This window comes from Microcaecilia unicolor, chromosome 3, assembly GCF_901765095.1.
Source record: "Microcaecilia unicolor chromosome 3, aMicUni1.1, whole genome shotgun sequence".
NCBI classification, from domain to species: Eukaryota; Metazoa; Chordata; class Amphibia; order Gymnophiona; family Siphonopidae; genus Microcaecilia; species Microcaecilia unicolor.
Window position 1 is genome coordinate 258,637,188 of NC_044033.1, and position 21,307 is coordinate 258,658,494.

General features: G+C 42.1%; 1 protein-coding gene across 1 annotated transcript in view; it reads left to right on the forward strand.

The window, feature by feature from the left end:
• Positions 1 to 21,307, forward strand: part of GRM1 (glutamate metabotropic receptor 1) — a 676,880-nt gene that overhangs the window by 251,630 nt on the left and 403,943 nt on the right. The window lies entirely within an intron of this gene.

The following is a 21,307-nucleotide window of genomic DNA, read 5'->3' on the forward strand; positions in this document are numbered from 1 at the left end:
ATCCACAGAACGGAGTACCCGAGGGGGGGCGCGTAGGGAGAGACAAGAGTGAAGAGGTACTGGGGAGCGGTAGAGTGAATGCACTTATACTATAAGGTCAGTAAGAGATGTTTGAATTGAATGCGGAAACGGATAGGGAGCCAGTGAAGTGACTTGAGGAGAGGGCTAATGTGAGCATAGCGACTCTGGCGGAAAATGAGTCGCGCAGCAGAATTTTGGACACATTTACACGCATATAACTCATTTAAATGTGTACAGTATTAACATGTACACATGTACATGCTCACATGCAACTATATGAATATGCCATCTAAGCACTATTGTGTAACAACACACAGCTTGCATAGTGCATATTTGCATGGAGGTGTACACACGAGCAGAACATGCCTGGGACCATGCATAATTATAGCATTCTGTAAGTTCAACGTGCAACTGCAGCATTTAGCATGAAAATTACACCAGCTCTATGGCTGGCATAAGGAATTACACCTAAATGTTAGGTGTTTATATAGTTTATTTAAATTTACTATATGGCTAGGCTTAAAAGAAATTAAGCTCACAGTGGTTTATAATGCAATAAAACAAATGGAAAAGAGCGCTAATGATAAGACAGAAAAGATCCAAACAGGCAAAGAGTAAAAGTAATCCAAGCAAACCCCTAAGCTCCATCCCCACTAATCCCCTGGGAGATCCACAGTAAAAGCCAGTGGGAAAAAAATGTGCCTTCAACAGCCGTTTAAACTGGGACAGAGACTGGACTTCCTGCAATACTTGCGGAAGAGAATTCCATAATGAAGGCACCAAATTTTAAAAAGCAGCTTTCTTTGTAGACATCAAATGAGACTCTTTCACCGAAGGGACTGCACCTTGGTTTATCATCTCCATGAATCAGTGCATTGCAAGTGGTACAGAATGCCACTGCACGACTTATTGTTGGTGTATTAAAAGTTTCACATTTATTATCGGTTCATAGGAATTTGCATTGGCTACCAATTGTTCAGCATATCTAATATAATAATTTGTACCGTCAACGTTCCATGGTTGGCTGGCTGTCTGGGTTCGTAACGTAACATTGTGATGTCAGCAAGCCTCCAGCGATCCATTTCCTCTCACTGTCCCACCCTCGCGTAAAGACAAAATGACGTCAGAGGGCGGAACAGTGAGAGGTAAGGGAACCCTGGAGGTGAACTGACCTCACGATGTTACGAACGCAAGCAAGAAGGCAATGGAACGCTGGACATGGAGGGAGGGACATCGAGGGGAGGGGAGGGCAAGGCAGAGGAGAATCGACATGGATGGGATAGGAGGAGAGAATCGCGGGACACGGATGGGAGGGCAGGGCAGAGGAGAATCGTTGGACATGGAGGGGATGGGAGGCGAGGGGAGAATCGCAGGACACGGAAAGGAAGGCAGGGCAGAGGAGAATCGATGGACATGGAGGGGAGGCCAGGGCAGAGGAGAATCAATGGACTTGGATGGGATGGGATGGGAAGAGAGGAGAAAATCGCGGGACATGGATGGGTGGGCAGGGTAGAGCACAATCGCTGGATATGGAGGGGAGGCCAGAATCGTAGGAAATGGAGGGGAGGGCAGGGCAGAGGAGAATCGCTGGACATGGAGGGCAGGCCAGAATCCTGGGATACGGAGGGGATGGCAGGGCACAGGAGATTCGCTGCACTTGGAGGGGAGGTTAGATTCGCAGGATACGGAGGGGATGGGAGGGGAGGGAAGAATCGCTGTACATGGAGGGGAGGGCAGGGGAGAGAGGAGAAATCGCTTTGACGAGAGCCTTAAAAACATAATCACCATTACAAGATAGCCTTGCTAGCGTCCGTTTCATTTTTTTGAGAAACGGGCCTTTTTTACTAGTTCAATATAAAGTGTTGGTCTTTGTTCATCAAACTATTTATACTGTTACCCCTTTGTACTTTAAAACATGTCCTCAAAGTTTACCATTCAAAAAGGCATTTAAGATCAGAAAATACGATGCAGCTGTCCTTAGATCCAGTGGTGCAGACACTAGAACTTCTTCCTTTACTGTTGCCAGTATGCAACTGTGGAACGCTCTTATAGGACACTTGTTGATTTGTAGTAATGTGATGAAATTTAAGAAACTTCTCAAACACAGTTGTATGTGGCTGCATTTTACTGAGATTTTGGAATGTTATACCCTCTTATACAACATGAATTGACTGTGATTTTGTATAAAAAATGGATCTGTTTATATGTTAGGTTGTATGTAATATGATTATGTATGTCTTCTTTTGTAAACCACTTACCAGTTCATTTTGAAGGAGATCGTTGGCCGTCTTCCGACACAAATCGGTAGATGGCGGCGATCTCCTGAATCCAGCCAAATCGGTATAATCGAAAGCTGATTTTGGCCGGCGCCAACTGCTTTCCGTCGGGAAGCCGGCCAAACTTCAAGGGGGTGTGTCGGTAGGGTAGCAAGGTGGGACAGGGGGGTGGTTTGAGATGGCTGGCTTCGCCTGATAATGGAAAAAAGAAAGCCGGCCTTGACGAGCATTTCGCCGGCTTCACTTGGTCCTGTTTTTTAGGACCAAGCTTCAAAAGATGCCCCAAATGACTACTGGAGGGAATCGGGGATGAACTCCCCTTACTCCCCCAGTGGTCACCAACTCCCTCCCACCCAAAAAAAAATTTTTTTTTTGCCAGCCTCTATGCCAGCCTCAAATGTCATACCCAGCTCCCTGACAGCAGTATGCAGGTCCCTGGAGCAGTATTTAGTGGGTGCAGTGCACTTCAGGCAGGTGGACCCAGGCCCATCCCCCCCTACCTGTTACACTTGTGGTGGAAAATGTTAAGCTCTTCAAAACCCCCCAAAACCCACTTTACCCACATGTATGTGCCCCCCTTCATCCCTAAGGGCTATGGTAGTGGTGTACAGTTGTGGAGAGTAGGTTTTGGGGGGGATTTGAGGGGCTCAGCACGCAAGGTAAGGGAGGTATGCACCTGGGAGCTATTTTTGAAGTCCACTGCAGTGCCCCCTAGGGTGCCCAGTTGGTGTCCTGGCATGTCAGGGGGACCAGTGCACTACAAATGCTGGCTCCTCCCACGACCAAATGCCTTGGATTTGGCCGGGTTTGAGATTGCCGGCATTCGTTTCCATTATCGGCGAAAACTGATGCTGGCCATCTCAAACCCGGCCATCTTTGACATTTGGCCGGCCCGAACCGTATTATCGAAATGAAAGATGGCCGGCCATCTTTTTCAATAATACGGTTCGGGACTGCTCTTTGCAGCGCCGGCCAAATAGATGGCCAGCCATCTATTTGGCCAGCGCCGTTCGAGTATGCCCCTCTTAGTCAATTAAGTGGTATATACATTTTTAAAATAAATAAATAAACATCCCCAGATCGCAAAGATTTAGCCAGGACATATTCAGACTAGAGCCAACAATGGTGGTAAGGCTTTCCACAAAAAACTCGATGTGTTAAAACCAATAATTTAAAATGAATATGATAAAACACAGGCAATCAATGATAATACACGTACAAAAGAGGTAGTATGGTCGAACTGAGCAGCTTTACCCAGTACTTGTAGGGCAACATGCTGAAGTGTCTGAAGCTTTTTAAGATTATCAGCAGAAATACCAGCCAATATACCATAAGTATAATCAAACTAAGACATAAACAGGGAATGAATCAATATCTGATGTGTGTTAATATCCGGCTAGCCTAGTATTCCATAAAGGAAAGTAGATGCCTAAATTATTTTATAGAATAGGCTCTGTATGCAAAGTTCCCTCTTATGAGTTCAATTTGGCCCTATGCATTCAATATAGATTCGCAGACATCCAAAAATACACTCATTATTTCGCTACACACATAAGATTGGAAAGAGTAAACAGATGCTTCACATCTACCTACTCCTTCCAAAAATACTAGGACTAGGGGCATGCAATGAAGCTGCAAAGTAATAAATTTAAAATGGATCGGAGAAAATTTTTCTTCACTCAACGTGTAATTAAACTCTGGAATTCATTGCCAGAGAATGTGGTAAAGGCGGTTAGCTTAGCAGGGTCTAAAAAAGGTTTGGCTGGCTTCCTAAAGGAAAAGCCCATAGACCATTATTAAAATGGACTTGGGGGAAATTGACTGCTTATTTCTTGGATAAGCAGCTTAAAATGTTTTGTACTTTTTTGGGATCTTGCCAGGTATTTGAGAGCTAGATTGGCCACTGTTGGAAACAGGATGCTGGGCTTGATGGACCTTTGGTCTGTTCCAGTATGGCACTACTTATGTACTTATTACAAAAAAAAAGATGTGTATGTAGGCTTGTATGGCCAAGATAGAGACATGAGGCTCATTTGAATTCTCCAAATGTTATGCATGTAATTTTGTGGCCTAACTTCTGCAGTCAGCTTGTACATGACTTATTATAAGACTCTCAGTGCAGAAAAGGCACAGTCCAGTACATAACTCTGAATTCATATCATAAGGATAACACATTGCTGCAGTTAAAGCAGCACTTTCCTTGCATAAATACATTTTTACAGAATTGCATGACTGATGTGCATGTGTGGTTTGTAGCTGAACTGAGCACAGGTATTCCTGGGGACAGTGTGAGGTAGGGTTTTGCATTTATTTGTATGTTTGCTGTACCTTGGTTACATGTGCATGCTTTCCACTTATCCTGCACTGGGAGGGGCATTCAGGCCTGGTACTTACATGTGTGGGTTATAGAATACTAGCATTTATGCATCTAACTAACAAGTTATAATTAAATTCTGAAATTTGTTGCCAGAGAATGTGGTAAAAGCAGTTAGCTTAGCAGGGTTTTAAAATGGTTTGGATACTTTCCTAAAAGAAAAGTCTGTAAGCCATTATTAAGATGGACTTGGGAAAATCCATTGCTTATTTCTATTTTAAGCAGCATAAAATCTGTTTTACTCTTGGGATCTTACCAGGTACTTGTGACCTGGATTGGCCACTGTTGGAAACAGGATACTAGGTTTGATAGAACTTCGGTCTGTCCCAGTATGGCAACACTTATCGTTGCACATGCAAGGAATGTGCCCTCTTTCCAAGTAATGTGTATTCCTAACAACAGACATACTCTTACCAACATCGCCCCCAAAACAAAAAGGAAGACTAAACAAACCAAACCAAAATGAACAATGCTGCAAACAACATGAGAAACAAAACTAAACAAAACTTTTTGGCCTGCCCTTCCCTACTTTTCCGTTTAAGTGCAAGAATTTTGTAAATTCCAGCCTATAACACATTCAGACCCCCAAGTGATGCTCCGCTTTATTTGGACATGTTTGTTACTAAGATGGCTGTCCCTGCTGGATGTGCAGGCACTCGCATCTTATTTCCCATATTTTCCAGACGTTTCAACGCTCAGGGGTGAATTCTATATATGGCACGCTTTCAGTTAGGCACGGTTTATAGAATAGCACTTATGCCCGGGAATCACACCTAACTTTAGGCGCAGTCATTTGCACCAACTGAAATGTGGTGCATTATGTATGTGCCTACATTAGACATATATCCCCATCATTCTATAAAAGTCTACGTAAATGTTAGGAACGTCCCCATTCCGCCCATGACACTCCAATTTTCGCACGCCCGTTTAGAGCTCATTTGTAAAATTTAGGCGAGGATCCCGTGCCTAAATTTATGCAAATATATCTTAATTAAATCTAATTAGTGCTTATAATTGCTTGTTAAAAGCCATTTATTGGTGCTAATTACTTCGTTATTCAATTAAATTGTGTGTGCAAATTGAGCAGATGCGCAAATTTGCAGTCATAATTTTTAGCGGCTTTTATGGATTTAGGGGGACAGTGTAGCCTTTTGTAAAATACTTGGAGAACTGTTTATGTTCTGAGCTGGGCATTTAATTCCTACCTATGGGGTCCTTTTACTAAGCCATGCTAAAAAGTGGTTGGGTTTACTGTGCACTGCGGCCATTTTTAGCATGGTGGTAAAATGGCTTCATTTGCTATATCTGCTATTAATGACCATGTACTAATTTCATGGCCATTATAGCGGGAGCCCTTATCGCCACCTATTTACTTGGCAGTAAGAGCTTCAGCGCTACTCCTGTGGTAATTGAGCAGTGCACAGCAATGTGCCTGTGCTACCTGATTAGAGCAGGGCATGCCTACTCTCCACCCATGGTGTGCTTCCTGCACTGAAAAAATAAAAAAAATATTTCTCAGCATGGGATTAGCGCATGCTGAGCAGCACATCCCACTGTACTGCTTTTTAGTACGGTAGCCACACGCTAGTGCTACTGTGGCTTAGTAAAAGGACACCTAGATGCAGTATGTAGTATGTAAAAGCAGACTCTTAGGCTGGCTGAATATACACATAATTATAAACAGATAACTTATCTACTTCAATATATGCATTTGGCATCCCATCAAAAATTGCTCTGATAGTTTTTTTCCCTGATGTACCCTTCCCCTGGCAACTCTCCACTATAATTGGAATCAAAGTAGGCTCTTTTACTCACATACAGGGAAGGCAAGTTTCAGAAAGGTGATTTATGATGGTAAATTGCTCCTCTACCCATGGAAATCCCTCTGAAACTTGTCCTCTAGACCTCAATACTCCCTTCACAAAATGTATAATTAATCTCACTTGCTACTGTAGTGTAGTACAAATGTTGACATACTTATCATCTTCATAAACTTAAGAAGTTCAGTTTGCTTTTATAAAGTGGCATTTAATGACTTTTTTTCTAGTCAAATCTGTCAAATAGCTTTGTTAAAGCCCCAAGAGTCATTATCCTATTAAATTATTGAATTGCAGATTCATTCCAGAACATCTTATTTTCTTTTGTATATCTGTGAGAGAAATGGCACTGGATATTCTATTGTACAGTTTTTTTCCCCTAAGTCTTTAAAAAAATCTGAACAAGCATTAAATATTTTATAGGTCTTACCGAGCCTTATGCGGAAATTGTTTTCCTTCTTTTATCCAGTAGAGCATTTAGGAGCATATGCATATGAAGGGCAGTTCTATAGACTGGGCATTTACACACCAGTGGAAAATGTAAATGTTTAGAATACTAGAACTTATTCACATATGACTACCAGGGCACCTAAGCATTATTCTGCAAAAGCTTGCTTAACTTAGAAAAAACAAAGCAGATCACTTGGAGATACAAGCAAATCTTTATTGGTGAAACACAAACCAAAGTATTGCCCGACACAGGCCATGTTTCCCCCGTGAAAAGGCATTATTTTGTAGCCCCTGATGAAGCCTTTGCATGGGCGAAACATGGCCTACGTCAGGCTTTTGTTTTGGTTTGTGTTTCACCTATAAAGACTTGCTTGTATCTCCAATTGATCTGCTTTGTTTGTTTCCATGTTGGAGTTTGCAGATCAACTGCTCTGTTGTTACCTAAAACTTGCTTAACTTACATAGGTGTCCTTTTACTAAGGTGCGTTAATGGATTTATAATACTATTTAGCGGGTGCTAAATCTGTTAGCGCACCTTAGTAAAAGGACCCCATAGTTTGTATTTGCAAGGAGACATACACAGAGGCAGACCATGGCCAGGACACAGTTGGGGCTCCCAGTTACATTTTAAATTACATTCGTTCTTGCTCCATTAGGCTCTAGGGCTAGTATAACTGTAGGAACTTATCCTCCTGATATTCAGCGCTATTTAATCAGCCAGGAACGATATAGCCAGTTAGCGCCAATATTGAGCACTGGATTTAGCGGTTAAATAGGACCACATAAATAGCAGCCCTATCTTTAACTGCTAGGAACTTAACCAATTAGCTCTGAATATCGGTTTAATCGGTTAAATTCCGGCGGCCAAAAATGAAACTGCAAATTCAATGCTGATCGCTGGATATAGTGCAGCATTGAATTTCCAGGTTCAGTGCCAGTAGCGGGCTTTAACAGCGCTGCCGCCTCTTGGACTTCCCCTCTTTGTTAGATGTAGCTACCCCTCCCCCTTTCCACCCTCAACTACCTCCCATTTTCTTATCCCTGTTCTAATCTGCTCAGATATACCAATGCCACCTTCCAAGTCCTCTTCCCCTCCTTTCTAACCTGCCTCCATACCCTCTTCCCATTACCCCTTCCAGATCCCTTCCCTATGCAGCTAGGTCAGTACCTTTCTGCTGGAAACTGTAAGTTTGATTATAGGGAGTTTTTTGGCACTTCATTATCCTGCTCCTAAGAAGGTTGTTTATAAGAAATTCTTTTCTACAACATTTGTTTACCAGGCAACCAATCATTGGAATAACTTTCCAAGGGTAATTAGATATCAGACAAATTCTGGTAATTTTTGAAAATGTTAAAAACGTATTTATATAGGAGTCACTTGGCGTTCAGATGATTCTATCTTTATAAAACCCTTTGCCCAGCTTCTTATTGTACAAGGTACACTGAACTGTAAAGATATATGTGGAGTATAAATGTCTCGGCCCTTACTATTCCATACACTCCCTCTCGGATCGTATGCTCTCTAAATGACCACTATCTGGTTTTGCCTGGCCCTACGTTTGCGGAAGAAGAACAAACCAGGCATCGTGCCTTCTTTCTCTTGGCTCTTTATATCTGGAACAATGCCCCTCTTTTAATTCGTAGTGAACTATCTTTGTCCAAATTCAAAACACTTACAAAAACATTGCTGTTCTCCCATTGCCCCAGGTACAAATAAGTACCTGTATATAATATGTAAGCCGCATTGAACCTGCCATGAGTGGGAAAATGCGGGGTACAAATGTAACAAAAAAAAAAGCCTTCAGTGTCCAATGTGATGTGATTTAATCTGGTTTCTTTGAGTCCATCTAGTTGCATGTTGCTCTTGTGAAATTGTTTCTTCTTTGTCCTCTTCACTGTATCTGCTGTCCTTTTCTCCTAGACTATACAAATTTTTCTTTCTGTCCTATCAATTGAATAGTATCAGGGCAGCTGAGGGGGGGGGGGGGGGGGGGGGGGGGAGGGAAGATTCCCCCAGGCCCAGCCCCAAGGGGGGCCTGGCACCAGGGTGTGTCTCTCTTCTTCTTCTGATGGGGATCCGGGTCATCGTGTTAACACAGTCACCTGGGTCCCAAAGGAGCAGGAGAAAGACAGACCCTGGCACCAGGCTCTTCTTAAAGGCTGGAAAGGAGTAGAGACAGGATTCCAAATTGGATTCGGGGCCCCTGGTTTGGCTGGCAGGGATCCTCAAGCCTCACAAGCAGAAGCCTTCCTCCAGCACTGTTCTGCACCACAATGCCTGCCCTGCTTCCCCTCACGTTGTACGTATACTCAGTTTTACGAAATCAAGCATGCGTGATGTAAGGGGAAGCAGGGCAGGCAATGCAGTAGAGAACAGCGCTGAAAGAAGGCTTCTGCTGGCGGGGCTTGGGGATCCCCGCCAGCCAAGGTATGTGGAATTGCGGTGGGGCAGAGGTGGGCCAAAATGTGGCCCCCCACACTTTGGGCTCTAGCCCCCCCAGTCTTTGAAGTCTGGCTATGCACCTGGAAAGGCAGGGGCGGCTCAAGTGAGCAAGCGAGGGAGGGGCAGAAACTGCGACTGTATCCTGAGTAGGGGGTGGTGGAGGCAGCGGTTCTGCCCTGGGCCTGTCTCTGTCTCTTGGCGGCCCTGTATTGTAGTTCCTTTTCTTTTTCGTAATTTCTTTTATATTTTAAAAAATTGTACACTGCCTTGTTCCGCTTGCCAGTTTTTGAGCAATATAGCAAATAAATAAACCATAAATGTAATCAATATTTGTACAAACCAGGTAGCACAGCCAGTATCCGGATACTGGTGTTGAATATCCAGTGCATTTTTGCCTGTGGCTGCTGGCATTTTAAAAACATTGGCCACTGTGGGCTGAATATCAACCCCAACATATTTACACATGTGCATGAATGAAACATGCAAAAAGGCATCATTGTGCCTGATGAATAACTTAGGGGCCCTTTTACTAAGGTATGGTTATCAATAGAAATCAAACAAAATAAAACATGGAAAAGAAAATAAGATGATACCTTTTTTATTAGACATAACTTAATACATTTCTTGATCAGCTTTCGAAGGTTGCCCTTCTTCTTCAGATCGGAAATAAGCAAATGTAAGGTGTGGTGAAATCTGGCCTTAATGAATTTTAATCCAGGACTTTCCCCACATGCTAAGGGGGAGATTCTATATATGGCGCCTAAAGAATTGGTGTAGAAATCAGTAAGACTAAGCGTATTTTATAAGCAGCACCTAGATTTAGGCACGGTATATAGAATATGCATAATTGATATCTCAGCATCTAAAACTACGCACCTCCATTTACACCAATGAAAACGTAGCATAAATCCTGGTGTGTAGCTGTAGGCGCACTGAGCCATATTCTATAATTACACACATAAATTTCGGAACACCCACAAAATGCCCATTTCTACACCCATAACCTCATCCCTTTTTGCTTGCGCACCTTAGAAGTTAGGCACACTGCATTACAGAATGTGCTTAGCGAGTTGTGCACATAAATTCTAATTATTGCCAATTAGTGCTCATTATTGCTGGTTAAGAGCAGTTATCAATGCTGATTAGCTTATTAAGCCAAATCAGTTATGCACGCTGTTATAGAGTATGCTTGGATTTCGGCACGGATCTCTAGATGCGCTATATAGAATATGGGGTTAAGCCCAGATTTAATGCAGCACTTATGGGAAGAATTTTTAAAATGTATTAATGCAGGCTGTACGCTAATGTTATCATTTAGCACACAGCACCTGTATATAGTTAACATGGGAGCACTTACCGCCTCCAATTTAGGAGGCACTTGATGCTCCCACGTTAACTCTGTGTGTAATGGAAGATTTAAAGGATTGCATTTCAACCCTGCTTTGATCGATAATGAACTCTGAAATCTTCTTTGTTTGACCGAAAGTAACTTTTCCTGTAAAATAGATAAGACACAGCTCTAATTAATTTGGTATATGAAGGAGGCTGGTGCTTGTTTTTGGAAGTTCAGCTTGGCCACCTGGACTTGGAAAACATGTGACCACGTTCCCATAGTATGTCTTGTTTACCTAAACAGAGAAGCATTCTGTAATTTTCCTTAGCTCTGAATATGAGTTCTAAGCCTTATAAAAAGGGGGGCTTGTTGCAGCAGAGTTTTGAGGCTCATCTGTGGGTAGATGTATCGCGCAGAGGACTTGTTCCTGGTCATAATGAGACTTCAGGCTTTCGCTGCAACGGGCCTCCCAGCTGATGAGATAAGGGCCTGAAATTCCTGACCAGTGATGATTGTTTATAGTGTATTATTGCTTCTTTTCCTGGTCTAAGAACTCTTAGCATTGCTTAGATGTAGAGACCAGTGATGTAATGATTGTTTATATAGCTAACCATTGTATATATATCTTAATCACTGTAGATTTTAGCACCTCTAATAAAGGTCTCATTTATCTAATACGAATCCAAAAGAATCCACGGTAATTATTGAGTAGTCTGTGTTAGTGAGGCAGGCTGTAAATCCACAGCAGTACAATGTGTTATCCAGTTAGTGTGCGCTAATCATAACACGCTTGCTGGATAACACAGGAATGCCCACTCTCTGCCCATAACACTCCACCTCTTAAAGCATTTTTTGGTAATTTGCCTGTTTGTGCACCCTACCCCCCATGTATTACCTATTTTTTTTTCCAAATATGTTTTTTAACATATTTTTATGAGGATGATATCGTCTTCTACATTGATCCTTTGGCAATTGACCTTTCTCCTTTACAGGTTTGCCTGAATGAGGTAGCAACCTGGCTAAAAGACAATCACTTAATTACGAATGCAGATAGGACTACAGCATGTTGAATTATTGGTTGTGCCCCGGTGCCTTCCAAGTCCCTCTTTTTCTCAGGTGCCTTGATCATACTGGTCGACTCTTTTCTATATTTTGGAGTCACCCTGGACTCTCATTTGATGTTCTCTCAATGGTTTTCCGGTTAAGTTTCAATAGCTTTCGTCAACTTTTTTTCTGTTTATCAATATCTGGATTCTGAGTGTCTACACACTATTTATCATACCTGCGTCACTACCAGTTTGGATTACTGTAACATCACTTATGCTGGATTGCCTCATTCTAGTCTCAAATGCCTCCAATTATTACAAACCACTGCCACCCGCTTTTTATGCAGAGCTAGATGTTATGTGTATAGTTTATAGAACACTATAAACTATACACTTCACTTAGTGCACCTAGTCACATCAACTTACACCTGTCATTTGACAGCTGATAAGAGGGCATGCTGCACATGGGTGCGACAGTGCCTATTTTTCACTAGAATTCTATAATGGTATCTTGGTGCCAAGATGTCATTATAGAATTGGCACTAAGTACATGCAATTGAGTTTCCTAGTCTGAGATACCAATTTATAGAATTGCTCTAAGTGACATTTCGGTATATATGTAAATTTTTATCATGTTTACCTTAAAAGGAAGTGTGGAGGGGCATTTTCAATATGATGTCTAAGTCGGATGTTGGATGTTTTGTGCTAAGAGGGGCATTTTTAATATGATGTCCAAGTTGTGCTAAACGTCCCAAATCCAAATAGAAAATATAACCATTTTCGAAACCGCAAAACATCTATCTTTTTATTTTTGAAAATACTGTTTGTAACAAACTTTTGTGCTTCATGTGTTTATCTTTTTAGGCCATTTTTGAAAAAAAAAAAAAAAAAAAAAAGTACAAGTGAAAAAAATAGAAAATCAAGCCATTGGGATGTAGGAGGGGGGGGGCCACCATTTTTTAGTAGACTGGTCCCAGGAGAGCAATGGGGCACCCTAGGGGGCACTGCAGTGGACAATGTAAATGCTCCCAGGTACACATCTCACCATTGCTCCCTTATTGTGTGTGATGAGTCCTCCAAAACCCACCCAAAATTCACTTCTCCCAATTGTACACCACTACAATAGCCCATATGGGTGAAGGGGTCAACTGTATATGGGTACAGCAGATTTCTGGTGAGTTTTGGAGGGCTCACAGTTTCCACCACAAGTGTGACAGGTAGAGTGTGATATGGGCCTGAGTCCTCCTGTCTACAATGCACTGCATCAACCATTACACTACTCCAGGGACCTGCTTGCTGGTCTAATAGAACTGGCTATAACATCTGAAGCTTTCATAGAGGCTGTTAAGTACTATTTTTATCTCATATGGGGGGGGGGGGGGGGTTGGTGACCACGGGGGGAGTAAGGCGGTAATCCCTGATTCCCCCCAGTGGTCATCTGGTCATTTAAGGCACATTTTGTGCCTTATTCATTCTAAAATCAAACAGGTTCATAAAATTATCTACGGCGAAGCCCCGGGATACATGACAGACCTCATTGACCTACCAACCAGAAACATAACAAGATCAACACGAACATACCTAACTCTCCACTACCCAAGCTGCAAAGGACTCAAATACAAATCAACTTATGAATCCAGCTTCTCCTATATAAGCACACAACTATGGAACGCATTACCAAACGCCGTGAAAACAACGTATGACCACCTAAACTTCCGGAAATCACTAAAAACGAACCTGTTCAAAAAGGCGTACCCTACTGATCCAACTTAAATGCCTGAATCCTGCAACACAACGAAATCAAAGCTCGTACTGGACATAACTTAACTCTTCTTCCCTACGATTCCCTAATGTGTCTGTTACACATGATCTTTATTCTACAACAACATTACTTTGTATTTGTTCATACCGGAATTGGCGATCACCATTACGGTACTATGTAAGCCACATTGAGCCTGTAAATAGGTGGGAAAATGTGGGATATAAATGTAACAAATAAATAAATAAATAAAATAAAAACAGGTCTACATCAAAACATTGATGTTTTTGCCCTAGACATTTTTGTTTTGTTCCATTATGACTACAAAATTTCCATGTGTTAGGGACACCCTAATCCCATCCTAATCCCGACCCTGACAAGCCTCCAACATGCCCCCTTGTGATTTAGGTGCACTACAGACGAATTGCATAAATAAACATTGGCAAAACAGGTTTCAAAAATACCAATTTGGATGTTTTCAGAAGAAATTCATCTAAGTGCTGATTTATGACACTTTTTAAACATTTTTCTCTTTCAAAAATGAGCCACATAGTACATGTTTTATTGCTTAGGCCCTGAATCACCTAATGGGTCAATCTTTAAAGGATTTAGGATCTTAACATTGAGACTAAGGAGCCCTTTCACCAGAGGCGTACTGGTGGGCCTGTAGGGGCACAGCCCCACCCATTTTTGGCTCAGGCCCACCCAGCAGTGGCACCACACTCCCTTCTCTCCCTCTCCTTCACCAGTGGCCTGGTATCTACCCCTACTCTGAACTCCCTCCTGGTTTTACCTCAGAGGCATCCCCAGTGGCTGCAATGATTCATTTTTCTGCCTGCACTGTCCTGGCAGGCTTCCCTCTGCTGCATTCCACCAGTGAGGAAACAGGAAGTGATGTCAGCAAGTGCAGGAAGTAGTAGAGGGAAGCCTGCTGGGTCAGTGCAGGCAGCAAAAATGAATAGCTGCAGCTGCCATGGACACCTCTGAGGTATACCAGGGAGGGGGTTCAGAAACAGAGGGAGTTGCCAGTATGCAGGTGGGGGATTGGGGAGAGAGGGAGAGATAGATCTTGGATGTGTGTGTGTGCGCATGTGTGTGTGTGTGTGGGGGGGGGGGGGGGGGGGAAGGTTAGAAAACTGTATTATATGGGGGGGGGGGGGGTGGAAGGGCTGATCCAAGTTAACTCTGGGCCCTCTCAAAATATTAGGTCTAGCTATTCCACATCCTCTGTCTAAAATATGCTAAGTACTGCATGAATTTGTATGAGCTGTCAGCACACAAGTGCATTAAGTGTTACCAATCTGGCATGACAGTGCATTTTAACTCAAGATCTAAGAGGGAATTCTATAAAAGGATGCCAAGAAATTACCTATTTTGAGCCTATTTTATAAAGGAAATCATGTAGTGTAACAGGGAAAATATGTGTATGTATTTTAGGCACACCACCTAAACCAGCCATTGAGTTGGTATAAATGTTTCAACCTAGATTGCTAAAGGCATGTAAAAATTATAGAATTCTAAAACTGTGCACACCACCAAAACTCCACCCACATTCTGCCCATGTGTATATCCACCTTCAAATTATTGCATTTAGATGCCTTTGGATAGAATAGTATATAGCCACACTATTGGCATTTACGTATGTATATTCACACATGTGCATGTTTATACAGGCATTCTGGTCATTTAGATGCATTTTTGGTGTCTTAAAATTGGCACCATCCTTATAGAATAACCCCCTAAAGTGATAATTCTATACAATAGGAACTAACATTTATGCCCTTATTATACACATAAATGATTAGAATAATGGCATATACATACATATATGCCAAATATGTGCCTAAGTGGATAAATCCTTCTTATCTGTTCCCTTCTCCACTACTGCCAACTCCAGACTTCGCGCCTTCTGTCTCGCTGCACCCTACGCCTGGAATAAACTTCCTGAGCCCCTACGTCTTGCCCCATCCTTGGCCACCTTTAAATCTAGACTGAAAGCCCACCTCTTTAACATTGCTTTTGACTCGTAACCACTTGTAACCACTCGCCTCCACCTACTCTCCTCTCTTCCTTCCCGTTCACATTAATTGATTTGATTTGCTTACTTTATTTATTTTTTGTCTATTAGATTGTAAGCTCTTTGAGCAGGGACTGTCTTTCTTCTATGTTTGTGCAGCGCTGCGTATGCCTTGTAGCGCTATAGAAATGCTAAATAGTAGTAGTAGTAGTAATCTGTAAATGTGCATTTCCAAGGATATTAAAGGAGCTGAAAGAGGTTCTGATGGGCCTTCTTAACGATTTGTATATTAGATCCTTGGAGACAGGGAGGATTCCACAGGATTGGAGACGGGCAGATGTGGTCCCTTGCCACAAAAATGGTGACAGAAGAAGTGGGAAACCACACGCCAGTAAACCTGACTTTAGTGCTAGGAAAAATTATGGAGGTGTTGCTGAAGGAAAGGATATTAGAATTCCTAGAATCTAATGACTTACAAAATCTGAAGCGACATGGTTTTACCAAAGGAAAATTGTGTCAAACTAATCTGATCGATTTCTTTGACTGGGAGACCACAGAACATAAGAACATAAGAGTAGCCATACTGGATCAGACAAATGGTCCATCTAGCCCAGTATCCTGTTTTCAAACAGCGGCCAAACCAGTGACCTGGCAGAAACCCAAATCATGACAACATTCCATGCTACAAATCCCAGGGCAAGCAGTTGCTTCACCATGTCTATCTCAATATGGACTTTTCCTCCAGGAATTTCTCCAAACCTTTTTTTAAACCCAGATACACTAACCACTGTTACTACATCCTCTGGCAAAGAGTTCCAGAGCTTAACTATTCGTTGAGTGAAAAAATATTTCCTCCTATTTGTTTTTAAAGTATTTGCATATAACTTCCTTGAATGTCCCCTAGTCTTTGTACTTTTGGAATGAGTTAAAAAATCAATTCACTTCTATTCATTCTACACTACTTAGGATTTTGTAGACCTCAATGATATATCTCCTCATCCGTCTCTTTTCCAAGCTAAAGAGCCCTAACTTCTTTAGCCTTTCCTCATAGAAGAGGAGTTCCATCCCCTTTATCATTTTGGTCACTCTTTGAACCTTTTCTAATTTTGCTATATCTTTTTTGAGATATGGCAGCCAGAACTGAACGTACCATGGAGTGATACAGAGGCATTATAATATTTTTGGTCCTATTCACCATTCCTTTCCTAATAATTCCTAGCATCCTGTTTGCTTTTTGGCACTAGACTTCAGCAAAGCCACACACAGTTCCTCATAGGAAGCTTATGAAAAGATTGAACAGACTGGTTAGGACCCAAAGTAGTAAACTGGATTAGAAACTGGTTGACTGACAGACTTCAGAGGATGGTAGTGAATGGAATTCACTCGGAGGAAAGAAAGGTGAGTAGCTGAGTGTCCCGAGGATTGGTATTGGAGCCAATTCAACATGTTTGTGAGTGACATTGCCAAAGAGTTAGAAGGGAATGTTTGACATAAAGATTTGCAACAGAGTGGACATCCCAGGGGGAGTGAGCAACATGAGAAGTGATCTAAAAAGATTAGAAGAATGGTCTAATGTTTGGGAGTTAAAATTTAACGCAAAGAAGTGTAAAGTGGTGCACATGTAGTGTAGAAACCCAAAAGAGGTGAAGACAAAGAGGGAAGAATGATCCATGATATTCAGAGAAAAATGACTCCAAAGTTTTAAAGACTCTATTGTGTATATTAAGAGGGTATTTTTTTAAGGCTGCTTGATATAAAATGAACCATTGTAAGTTAATGTCAGAACTGTAATAATATTTGAAATTTACTAGGTGCCAGCCATTTTCGAAAAATATGGACCTTGGTTGTTTTTCCTTCTGAGTCTTCAGTTGTATTTGCTAGGGGGTGAAAAACTGATAAGCACAGACTGGGAGAGTGGCCTTGGGATGATAGTTCAGAGAATCTTAAGGCAACAAAGCAATGTGACAAGGCGTGTAATTAAACTCTGGAATTTGTCGCCGGAGAATTTGGTAAAGGCGTTTAGCTTAGCAGAGTTTTAAAAAGGTTTGGATGGCTTCCTAAAGGAAAAGTCCATAGACCATTATTAAATTGGACTTGGGGAAAATCCACTACTTCTGGGATAAGCAGTATAAAATGTTTTGTACTTTTTTGGGATCTTGCCAGGTATTTGTGACCTGGATTGGCCACTGTTGGAAACAGGATGCTGGGCTTGATGGACATTTGGTCTGTCCCAGTATGGCAATACTTATGTACTTATCTAGAGTGCCAGATTCAACTCTGAACACCTTGTTGAATGGACTGTGCAGGTCTTTATCTGCTGACATTTTCTATGTTACTATCCAGCTTATAATCGAACGAGAAAAACGCCCAAGTTCCGACCTAAATCGGGAGATGGACGTTTATCTCACAAAAACGAATAAAGCGGTATAATCGAAAGCCGATTTTTGGGCGTTTTCAACTGCACTCCGTCGCGGATGCGGACAAAGTTTATGGGGGCGTGTCAGAGGTGTGGCGAAGGCGGAACTGGGGCGTGGTTATCTGCCGAACAGAGATGGGCGCATTTCACAGATAATGGGACAAAAGTATGCGTTTTTAGCTAGAATTTAGGGCACTTTTCCTGGACCCTGTTTTTTCACAAATAAGGCCCCAAAAAGTGCCCTAAATGACCAGATGACCACTGGAGGGAATCGGGGATGACCTCCCCTGACTCCCCCAGTGGTCATAAACCCCCTCCCACCTCAAAAATGATGTTTCACAACTTTTTATTTTGACCCTCAAATGTCATACCCACCTCCCTGGCAGCAGTATGTAGGTCCCTGGAGCAGTTGTTAGGGGGTGCAGTGGACTTCAGGCAGGTGGACCCAGGCCCATCCCCCCCCTACCTGTTACAATTGTGCTGCTTAATGCTTATTCGTCCCACCCCCCCCCCCCCCGAACCCACTGTACCTACATGTAGGTGCCCCCCTTCACTCCTTAGGGCTATAGTAATGGTGTAGACTTGTGGGCAGTGGGTTTTGAGGGGGATTTGGGGGGCTCTACACACAAGGGAAGGGTGCTATGCACCTGGGAGCTCTTTTACCTTTTGTTCTGTTTTGTAAAAGTGCCCCCTAGGGTGCCTGGTTGGTGTCCTGGCATGTTAGGGGGACCAGTGCACTACGACTCCTGCCCCTCCCACGAACAAATGCCTTGGATTTATTCGTTTTTGAGCTGGGCGATTTCATTGTCCATTATCGCTGAAAAGCAAAAACGCCCAGCTCACAACTTGGCGAATAAAACATGGACGTCTAATTTTTTCGAAAATACGCTTGGGTCCGCCCCTTCACGGACCCGTTCTCAGAGATAAACGCCCATGGAGATAGGCGTTTCTGTTAGATTATGCCCCTCTATGTTATATAAAACATGTTTTACAGGTGGCCGGTATGGGCAGGACTCACATTTATATTTGTAATTCATAGAAAACTGTAAAGTTACACATGTATCTGTGACATTTATGCAAGAACACTTAAGCCAACGCATACACACCTGGTATTGCTATTATTTTTATGGAAGAATGTAGGCACCTACTTTGTAGAATCAGTGCTACATAGGAAAATGTTTTTCAAATTGCCACAGTCTAGGCAGCTTAGGTCTTGTTTACATGAGGATCAATTTAGAGTTTTAGTGCAGGCATTGATACTGTTACATTTGGATTATTGCAACAGTCTTTACCTAGGGTTTCTAAATCACAGGTATCACAACACACTGCTGTTAAACTCATATTTAGGCACTGTAAAATGCTGGAGCCTCCCCACTGTTATATGTTTTATACTGGTTGCCAGTATAAGCAAGGATAATCTTCAAATTATTATATTTGATGTTTAAGATCTTGAATGGCTTAGCTTCAGAATATATGTTGCATTTATTGATGTTGCTGTATCATAATAGATCTTGACATCTGGGTGCTCATTATTCGTTGGCATTTCCTGCCCTAAACAATACACATTTTAAAAGAGTATTGGTTGAGCTTTTCTCTTATCAAGCTGTTTTAGAGTGGAACAACATTTGATGCAAGGCACAGTACTCATTATTTACATTTCCAATGATCTGTTGAAATTATCGTATGTGAAAGGCTGTATTGCATCTGTGCTAATTGTGAAGAACTTTTTTGTGCAAAGAACAAATTATTTAAAAAAACTTCAGACTGCACAAAACACGGCAACCAGACTCGTATTTGGTAAAATGAAATATGAAAACGCCAGACCCTTAAGAGAAAAATTACACTGGCTTCCATTAAAAGAACGCATTGCATTCAAGGTTTGTACCCTGGTTCATAAGATCATACGTGGTGAAGCTCCGGGATATATGTCAGGCCTCATAGACCTACCAACCAGGAATTCTACTAGCTCATCTCGTACGTTCCTGAATCTACATTATCCCAACTGCAAAGGACTAAAATATAAACTAACATATGCATCTAGTTTCTCTTACATAGCCACGCAAATCTGGAATGAACTACCAAAAACCATAAAAACAACCCACGACATAATTAATTTCCATAAATTATTGAAGACCAATTTATTCAAGAAAGCTTACCATAATAACGCACCCTAATTGTCAATTAACAAGATGTACACTGGACTTTCACAATATCTAATTCTTTATTTCCTATCGCTCATACTAATTTTGAAGTTTAATATTCATGATTGTTTCAAACTAAGTTATCCCGTTTTTTTATTATAAGATAAACTTTCCTTCCTGAATACTTACTCCATTCTGTCTCCTCTACCTTAACTATGGATTTCTTTTTTTCCGGAAACTGGTAATCACCATTACGGAAATATGTAAGCCACATTGAGCCTGCAAATAGGTGGGAAAATGTGGGATACAAATGTTGTAAATAAATAAATAACTGTATGGGAATATGCCAGAAATGCCCCCAGTATTTAGTGCATGGGCTTTGCGCATACTGGGGTAGATTCAAGAAAGGGCACCAAAAGTTACATGCAAAAAAATAAGCACTAAAGGGGTCCTTTTTACAAATCATCTGTTTGATGCACTTGGTTCCAGGCTGTCTTTTGTAGGACCGTTAGTGCAGTTGTCGTTTCGGCCTCCGTATCCTCCATTGCTGAAACCCTTTGCTCCAAAGGGTGGCGGGTAGTATCGGCCAGGAGAGCTTCGATGCTTGTCAGCTGTTCTGAGATCTTATTCAGCCAGGGTTCTATCACACGTTCTACTGCCTCTGTGAGCTGTGTTAATTGAGTTGCAGTGAAGACTGGTGCAGCAGCTAAGACCTGCACCATCTTGGAGCCACCGGCATTGCATGCTTTCTCTGGGTCTTTTTTATTTGATTTCCCCCACACTGCTGCTTCGGACCACATCACAAATGGGTCCGTACACTGAAGGATCCGATCCCTGCAAATGTGTTGGTTATCTCTCATCTATTTCAGGTAGGTGCAGGTGGGCGAAGAGCGAGGGCCCTGGAGAAGAATAGAGATCAGCTCATCACGTGATTCCCCCTAGAGGGGCATTTTTGAAAAAGACTTCCAAGTCATAATTGGGACGTCCTGCTCATAACGTCCAAAGAAAATGTCCATCTTATAGCCATTTTCAAGCAAGAAACACCTTGGGGAGCACTGTACTGGTTTCAGCTGTTGCCCAGCTGTCCTGCTGCTCCAACCCTACACCAAACCTGCCTCCTTTTCCCCCTGCACCATACCAAGAGAGGTAGTTGAAACAAGTGGCTGCTGTTGCTACTGTTCCTACTTCTGACCCAGCCCTGCATCTCTGGTTCA